The 9,802-nt window shown below is 37.6% G+C and overlaps 1 pseudogene; it reads left to right on the plus strand.

Annotated features, from left to right (window-relative positions):
- The first annotated feature begins 4,296 nt into the window (after positions 1-4,296).
- LOC104999711 lies at positions 4,297-4,905 on the plus strand (annotated as a pseudogene).
- The last annotated feature ends 4,897 nt before the right edge of the window (positions 4,906-9,802 follow it).

Here is a 9,802-nt window from a genome sequence, read left to right on the forward strand (position 1 = left end):
TCCTTCCATGAAGGACCCTCTTATGTATTTATGATAAAAGAGGGAAAAGCGACTAATAGTGACTGAAAGAAACATCTGTGTAAAGTAATTCACAGTCCATGCTTCCCAGTCAGTCCCTTATTTTTCAAAGTTAATGTTCAAAATTTCACAAAATACTATATTCGTCAAAATATTATGTATTAAAAATCACAAACTGATGTTCAGACTCTTGCAAAACTGTAAATAAACTGAATCTCTCCTGGTTATTTTAAGTGAGTCTGTTAGTGGAGACTGATCCCTTCTCTGCTTAGGAAATCAGCAACAGGCATCACTAAACCCTGTTCCTGCCACACACCCTTCAGATAACTCAGCCACCCTTTTCACTGCCTTTCTCTGCTTATGATCGATTCCGTTTGAGGCACATGTTTCTTATTTTTATATTATAATGATATAATTATTTTATAAGTGTTTTCCATAACTTCAAAAGAGACATTTCTCCCATAATGTTTCTAGACTGAATTCTGTTTAAAAGTATCTTGAAACAGTGATAAATCTGGGGGTTTGCATGTGACAAAACTTCCACCATTACTAATAAGTACAGAGAACAGCATAATAGCTATTTTTATTCTTTTCATCAGTGTGACAATCTACCACAAATAGGAAAATACAGTTGTAAATTGATTTAGATTTTAAAGGAAATTATGATTCCACAAAGTTTGTCAATATTTTCTCTGAAAAATATGGAAGACATATGGAAATTCAGTTTTAAACTTTTCTAGAATAATTTATGAAAAGCTATTTCCATAATTTTTAGTAATATACTAAATTCCTAAGGGAATCAGGCTTACTGTTAACATTTTATTCAATTTCTGTACACTCAGAGTTGCAATTAATCTGTGGGTAGAGATTGCCTAGACTATATAGTCTCCAGAAGCAAATAATTTTCTGATCTATTTTTAGTGAATTTTTGTAAAATAGATCACAACAGATAAGGATATCTCCTTTTAGAAGAGAGATTTACTAACTGTAATGTAATATCCTGATTTATAGAGCTGATTCTCCTCCTGCTTTGCAATAGCATATTTACAGACATGCTTTTAGTTTCAAGTGAAATTGAGGGAAAACTAAAACTTTGTGTCTTTAATTCCCTGCTTTCAACCTTCCCAGACTTACCCTCTGAGCAGTAAATATACACTTTGATGTATGAACAACATGTAACCATTGGATATTTACTTAGATGATTTTTGTTTATTATGGCTCATCCCTTTTCATATGTTGAAGTTCTAACCCCAAATTTGACCATATTTGGAGATAAGCCCTTTAAGGAGGTATGAGCCATCTCTTGGTATTTTAAGGTGGTATTTAAGGATAAATGAGGTCAAAAGAGGGGGCCCTATCCACAAGAGTTGTGTCCTCATAAGAAGAGAAAGGGATGTCAGAGATTACTTTCTCCATAAGCACACAGAGGGAAGACCTTGTGACTGACTCTATCGCCTAGTAAAGCAGAGAGACCTGGCACTGAAACATTGGCTGCCCCACCGCTTTCATACGTGTACTGTGATTCTCTTGTGGATCTCCAAATAACTTCGGAGCCTGTTTACACATGGCTTGAAGAGCTACAAGAACATTGATGTGCAGCAGATCCAGACCACAGGTATTTGGTCATCACTAAAAACAGATTTACCAATGGGAATTTCCCAGTCTCTGTTTTTCAGAGCAGCTGTTTGCTTCTATGTGCTCAGTAACATTCAGTTTTGTTTACTAATTTGTCCTTTGGGATAGTTCACTGTGCTTTCCACCATGAAGAATTATGAAGACACTCAGACTTCTAGACTCCATATTGAAGACGTACATATTTATCTGAAAATGGGCCACAAACGCCATTTGAATGAATGTAGAATAACAAAAGGTATAAACTTGTAGTCAGAATAGTAGTAAGTGGCAAAGAAAAGATCTCAGGTAAATTTTAGATACTAGGAAAATCCCATGGATGAAGGAGCCTGGTGGGCTGCAGTCCATGGGGTCACTAAGAGTCGGACACGACTGAGCGACTTCACTTTCACTTTTCCCTTTCATGCATTGGAGAGGGAAATGGCAACCCACTCCAGTGTTCTTGCCTGGAGAATCCCAGGGATGGGGGAGCCTGGTGGGCTGCTGTCTATGGGGTCGCAAAGAGTCGGACACGACTGAAGCAACTTAGCAGCAGCAGCAGGGATCTGGATGAAGAACTGTGAGGTAAGAGATTGCTATTGTTTTCTTTTAAATAAGCTTTTATGACTATTTGTGTTTTTGTTATTAAAAATAGGGATATTATTTTGAAAAGAAAATTTGTGCTTTGTTGCTCAGTCGTGTCTGACTCTCTGTGACCCTTCCAATTGTAACCTCTCAGGCTCCTCTATCCACGGGATTTTTCAGGCAAGAATACTGGAGTGGATTGCCAGTTCCTCCTCCAGGGGATCTTCCGGTTCCAGGAATAAAAGCTGTGTCTCCTGCAACTCCTGCATTGCAGGCAGATTCTTTACCCACTTTTTTAAAATAAATAAATTATAAACATAAGTGTTGCCTTTCAGGAAAGTCAATTAAATAGAAAATATTTAATTCCTTATTTGGGCATTTTCTAAGTTATGAATCCGCTGACACAAAGGTTGTCTTGCCTTCCGAGAAGCCATCAGAGCTCAGATCTTGTCACCTCTCCTGTACTTTATCTAAAACAACTTCACGCCTATGGAAGTCCCTTTGTTTCTGAGACCCCTCTGCTTTTGTTGCAAACTGTCACAGAGAACTTTGTGTTGGGTATTCCTGGATCCTCTGGGGAAGAAGTGGGCGAGCATCCAGGGACCTGCTGTGGTGGTGACTGCCGCAGAAGCAAAGTCTCTCTCTCGCCCACGCTGTGTGGGGTGTGACTGCTCCTGCCCTCTGGCTACCTGCAGTCCTGCTAATATATCTTGGAACTGGCAAGATTTCTCAAAGAAGCAATGGTCACAGGTTAAAATCTACAATCATAAATTCATATTTTCTGAAATGTAACTTCATCTTTCCCAAGAATGTTTATTTTTATTCAGGGGAAAACAATTTTGCCACTTTTAGGTAATCCTGATCCAAAATAGTTGCTTTCAGGATACTTGGTTCAGGTATAGAAAACACTTCCCCCTCCCCAGGTGATTTTCCCTTATTTAGGGGCTTTCAACAGAAACTAAGCCCCATGTACCACCCCCGTGCAGGGATCTTGGTTATATTTCCATACAAACAAGCCAATCCTCTTAGATCCTATGGATGAAGTTGGTTTGCTGAGTCTTGACTATATCTTTCATCCCGTCCCTGGAATATCTCACTCCCCAGTGTAGGGCTGCCAGATTTGGTAAATAAAAAGTATAAAATGCCCTCGTAGTTACAAGGTGGCAGCCTGGAGCTTGGCGCTGTTACTAAAGTTGTCTTTAGCCAAGTGGAAGGGTCTCCTACTCACACTGAGGCCCCTGGGGGAAATGGTGTTTTAGACGCTAGGCTTAAGAATCATAAAATTTGGGGCATAAGACAAGCCCCAGAAATTAACTGGGAGCAGCCAAATGCTCTTCCAGGAGACCAGCAGCTACCTTAGACCCGAGCTCCTCTAGGGTGACCTTGGATCTGCCAAAAGAATCACAGAAAAGGAATAAGCAGATAGGAACTGGGATCAAGATTACAAACCAGAAGATGTGGGCACATTCTCTGTGGTCAGTGAGGAAGTCTTGAGGAATAGAGTCATTAAGAAAAAGCAAAATGTAGAAATGTTAAAATTCAATCTGACAATGGAAGGGCTTTTTAAAGGCTTTAAAGACTTGGTTGGACTTTCTGGAGGAGCCAAGAGTTTTTTGGATTTGGTAATGGCACTGAGATTCAACCTTCACAAGGACTATCAAATGGTAAGAGTGATAACTGGTACCTCTTCTCTCATTAGTCCAAAGGCTGGGACATGGACCAAGACAGCATTTGATTCTACTACTTCAAATGGTAAGATAGAGAGTTCAAATTCCAAAACTAATATCCCCATTTACACTGTATTTATTGAGATAAAGCATACCAAGGGAATGTGACTAACAAGAAGTTAGCTGTGTTAAACTTTCTCTTCACGATGGATTGTGAATCGTTGCTGCTCAGTCTCTCAGTTGTGTCTGACTCTTTGCACCCCGTGGACTACAGCATGCCAGGCTTACCTGTCCTTCACTATCTCCTGGAGTTTGCTCAAATTCATGGCCATCTTGTCAACGATGCCTTCCAACCATTTCATCCTATGTTGTCCTCTTTTTCTCCTGCCCTCAATCTTTCCCAGCATCGGGGCACATGACACAAACCCACTCTGACCTGACACCTGTCTTTAAAGACTGTCAGATTTATTTAGCAAACATTGAACATGGGAACAGTGGCAGTAATAATTATCAAAATGAAACTAATAAAATGTTGGTTGAAACACAGTCCCTTTCCCTGTTTGTTTCAACCAAATTACAATAAGAATCATCATTTTTGTTTCATGACAGCAAAACTGAAGCTTCATCTGAAAAGAAGGTGAAATCTGTGCCTGAAGAGAAAACGGACCCATTACTAGAAGCAACCCATTACCAGATGCCTTTGCAAGAAAATGGATGCCTTTGTTTTGGGCTTGTTAAGCTTTCTCTCTCTCTCTCTGATTGGATTTTTATTTTCCTTTGGCAACTCCAGTGTTATTTTGGCAAAAATATTACACAAAGTAAATCAGTTTCTTCACCACTTTTCACTAAAACAGTGGTGAACCAAGCAGAAGGTAGCAGAAATGAAAGTAAAGGTAGAAATAAAGGAAAGGTTGATGAACCACTCAAAATAGTTACTACTCAAAAGAAGATGCTTTTTACTCCAGAAAGTATAAACTATTTTACAAGAAAATTTAAATAGAAGGGTATAGATACCCTGCATTAAAACCTATAACAATCAGAAGCATAGCATTTAGTTTAGGAAGACATGAATTTAGGAAATATACCACTGAATGCTTTGATTCCACCTATAACTGCTCTAAAAAATGAAATTTACTTAAAAGGTGGAAAGAGTCTGTGATAATATATAATGTCACATTAATATTTAATATTCAAAATATGTTGCATCTCTGTGTTACTTCATAATCTCTCCAGGTGTATCTGGGAGTGCCTAAAATTGTCTCACAGGTGTCAGTAAATAGTATATTCATAGTCTTTGACTCATGCTGCCTATGTGAAATCCCCTGTGCCAACAGTTTAAGAAAAATGGTCATTACCATCAGCAGAACTGCTGGAGCCCCTGAAAAGGGTGTTCCACTGCAGAGGCAGAGGCCTTGTGGACATTCTTATCTCTGGCCAGCAAAACAGAGCAGAGCGGTGTTCCATAGTGGGTGCCTTGGCTGGTCAAGCCAGGATGTTATGAGGATGGTAGGATGAGAAGCCCTCCCCCTTATTTTTTTCTTCCTTTCAGTTTCTTATTGTAATTGAAAAATCCAATACCTGAAATAAAAAATTAAAATCATTAGAGGCATTCAACAGCTGATTTGAACAGGCAGCTCTTTCATCAAGAGCCTCCCAATGAAAGTGAAAGAGGACAGTAAAAAAGTTGGCTTAAAACTCAACATTCACACGTGTATACCTGTGGCGGATTCATGTTGCTATATGGCAAAACCAATTCAATATTGTAAAGTTAAAAAATAAAATAAAATTAAAAAAAAAACCAAAAACCAAAAAACTAAGATCATGGCATCTGGTTCCATCACTTCATAGCAAATAGATGGGGAAACAATGGAAACAGTGACAGACTATTTTTTTTGGCTCCAAAATCACTGCAAATGGTGACTGCAGCCATGAAATTAAAAGACACTTGCTCCTTGGAAGAAAAGCTATGACCAACCTAGACAGCATATTAAAAAGCAGAGACATTACCTTGCTGACAAAGGTCCATCTAGCCAAAGCTATGGTTTTTCCAGTAGTCATGTATGGATGTGAGATTTGGACTATAAAGAAGACTGAGTGCTGAAGAATTGATGCTTTTGAACTGTGGTGTTGGAGAAGACTCTTGTGAGTCCCTTGGATTGCAAGGAGATCAAACCAGCCAATCCTCAATGAAATCAGTCCTGAATATTTATTGGAAGGACTGATGCTGAAGCTGAAACTCCAATATTTTGGCAACCTGATGTGAAGAACTGACTCCTTGGAAAAGACCCTGATGATGAGAAGGATTGAAGGCAGGAAGAGAAGAGGATGACCTAAGACGAGATGGTTGTCAGCATCACCAACTGGATGGACATCAGTTTGAGAAAGCTCCAGGAGTTGGTGATGGACAAAGAAGTCTGGTGTGCTGCCATCCATGGGGTCGCAAAGAGTCAGATACGACTGAGCAACTGAACTGACTGATGAGTTCCTTAGATCTTTATCAATAAATATTTATTTCAGTTAAGATTATGGGCTTTGGAGCTAGACTGCCTGTTTTTCAATCTCAAATATGCAATTTAGTAGCTGTGCTACCATGGGCAGGTTAAGCCTTGCTTCCATTCATTGTAACAATAGCACTCCCCCTCTAGGTATGTTTGTGTGGTGACCACTTAGAGTGCACTTAGTACAATGCCAGGCATTTAATACACATAAATTTAATAAATACTACCATAAACATTTAGGTTAAACAACCCTCATAGACAAGGTTTACTAATAGAAGTAAGTTTGGCTTTTAATGTATATCCTAAAAGCATTTAAAATTGAAAAGCAAAGATGTTATGGTACATAAGTTGATTTTAGAAAATGCTCCTAATAATAAGACTGTCAGTTTAGATTTAAAGTCACTTCCAACCTGAGACTTCAGTGGTTATTGTGCTTGAACAATTAGAGAGCTGCTTTTGTAAACTCTAATCTGAATTGTGGCTTTGAAATTCTAATGATCAGATTTAGCTCTGATGACTCCAGTGATTAAAATAAGTGTGCTTTAGAGAAGCAGTGTAGGCTTGGTACAAAATATTAGCAATTGTGTTAGTGGTTATAGATGTACCTGCCATCTGCGGTTAAGTGTTTCAATTAAATCTATAATCTGAAAATGTATTGTTTTACTCAGCTTGATGCTCGTAAGGTTGAGGCTGTAGAGTAAGAAGTCCTTTTCTATTCTGACTGCACCAATGTCATTTGATGGGGATGCATGTACCTGGTTTACTCCCAGATTCATTAGATCACGGGAAATCGCCAAGTTCCAACTATGCATGTGCAGCTTGAGGTCAAATCTGTTTTTCCTTAATGTTCAATTTCCTTATAAAGACAAACTCTGGCCTCCAGAAATCCCCACGCAGTTGTCTTTGTGAAAAAATAAAATTAAAATAAAAAAATATCTAGTGCACTCTGCAGTTCACCTAGGGTTCATTTCCATTGTTCTTTTTATTTGTTTATCTTTTGAGTTGTTCACACTGAAGAAGATATACGTTTATATCCTTTCAATTGAGTAGAGAATATTTTAAATAGATTAATAAATCGTGACTTTATAAATTGATACCAGGATTCAAGGATATGAAAATTAATGCTAATTTATTTTCATTTTTGAATGAGTAAAATTTGTTACTGAAAACATACAATTTAGATAAAATAAGCGGAAATGGGATATAGTATTTCTTCATACTCCAAGCGAAATGAAAGCACTATAGATATAATGAGGAATGAATTATTATTCGCTAGCTAATCCAAAGGTGGTTTATTTTGAAAATTAATGTCAATTCTGCTGAAACTTAATGCATCAAAAATTTCCAAATATGTTCTCACTCTATTGGAAATACAATGGATTATTATTTTCTTTAATGGACACAATGAGAGTTCCTAGGGGATAACATTGTTACTAAATTTAAGGAACAACATGATATGCTAAATTTTGATTAGAACAAAATATTAGCAGTTCTTTTAATAGTCATGTATGCAACTGATAGTGTGGTTAAATATTGTAAGTCTATAGTCTGAAAATTTATTACTTTACTTAACTTGATATTTTATATAAAAACCAAGGCGTTCTCGATGTGCAAAATTTTCTCTTCCTTCACAATAAGCCAGGTCTGTCAATGGCACCCCACTCCAGTACTCTTGCCTGGAAAATCCCATGGATGGAGGAGCCTGGTAGGCTGCAATCCATGGGGTTGTTAAGAGTTGGTACGATTGAGCGACTTCGCTTTCACTTTTCACTTTCACGCATTGGAGAAGGAAATGGCAACTCACTCCAGTGTTCTTGCCTGGAGAATCCCAGAGACGGGGGAGCCTGGTGGCTGCCGTCTATGGGGTTGCACAGAGTCAGACACAACTGAAGTGACTTAGCAGCAGCAGCAGCAGCAGCAGTAATCTTATTTAGATATTCAACATGCTTATAACCAATTTTCATTTTCAATTTATCTTTCTTTTAATACCAAGATCAAATTAATCATTGTAGGTGGTATTCCTTTGTTCCATAAAAATCATTATTTTTGGCTTTGAGGTAATGTGCACACTCATTAAATTGAAATAACCAGCCCTTTGCAACATGATTCAATCTGGCTTTCTAGCTTATTCTAAAATTTTCCTTTATGGACACTAACTTTTTTTTCAGTCGAATTGTCCTAGCTGGACTCTTATAAATTTTTTTATGTTTTCTTTTCTCTAAGCTAGTAGGGTGTTTGGACTCATGAATCAGAATCCCAGTGAATGTGTGTTTGAATGGAGCAGGTACTTATTAAAAATGCAGATTTCTTGGCCACGGGTCAGATCTATTGAATCAGAATATCTGGGTGAAGGGCCCCCAAATCCTCATTTTGACAAGCATCTAGATGATTCTCATTCACATGTAGCATTTGTCTTCATCTTTATAGCCACTCAATAGCATCATTTTTATAGTATGTCTACCTATTAGGATTCTTATACACCAGTATGAGTTCTTCACAACTCTGTTCAAATCTCATCTTCTCCAAGAGGCTTTTCCAATTCCCCAAGAATGATGTTTTTTATTTTCTTTACCTTCTTGTTGCTTGTTAAGAGTCCTCATATAAGACTTACCTACTATGTCTTTGGTCTTGGAATAACACTGGAAAATTCACAAATGTAGAAGATTTAAACTGTTTTTCTTGATCCAAAGAAACATGTTTTACATCAGGACATAATACACACACATACACACACACACACACCCCATACATCTAAATTGAAGCAAATTTCTTAAACAGTATTTATTTTTATTGCATTAAATGCCATTTGGTTATTCCCATTTTGTATTATATTTGTATTGTTTTGTACTCTATTCTATCTATTTCATTACAAAATAGTTACAGAGACATACTTAAAAATATTGTGGCTTATCCATAGGCCACTATAAATAGTTGGAAAAATACAGATTTAAATACAGATGTAAAGAGCTAAGTTACACCCAGTAAAGAAACATGTTGCACCCATATTTATAAAGCCCACAGAGCTCCTTCACCCTTCTGCCATATGAGCGCACAGTGAGAAGACTACAGTCTGTGAACCAGGAAGGAACTCTCACCAATCACAGAATCGGCTGATACTTTGATCTTGAACTTCCTGATCTCTAGAATTCTGAGAAATAAGTTTCTATTGTTTATAAGCTACTGGGTCTATGATATTCATCTTATGTAATATAGCACATTCTGTCCAACTTAAGAACTCAACACTGACACATTACTATTAACCAATTTCTTAATCAGCTGTCTACCAATGTCTAGAATCCAATCCAGGGTAATACAATTCATTTAGCTGTGATGTCTCCCTAGTCTCCTTCAGTCTGACAGTTTCCCAGTCTTCCTTTATTTTTCATGATCTGACATTTTTGAACAATACTAGTCAGGTACTTT

The sequence above is a fragment of the Bison bison genome, unplaced genomic scaffold (assembly GCF_000754665.1).
Source record: "Bison bison bison isolate TAMUID 2011002044 unplaced genomic scaffold, Bison_UMD1.0 scf7180017864362, whole genome shotgun sequence".
Taxonomy (NCBI): Eukaryota; Metazoa; Chordata; class Mammalia; order Artiodactyla; family Bovidae; genus Bison; species Bison bison.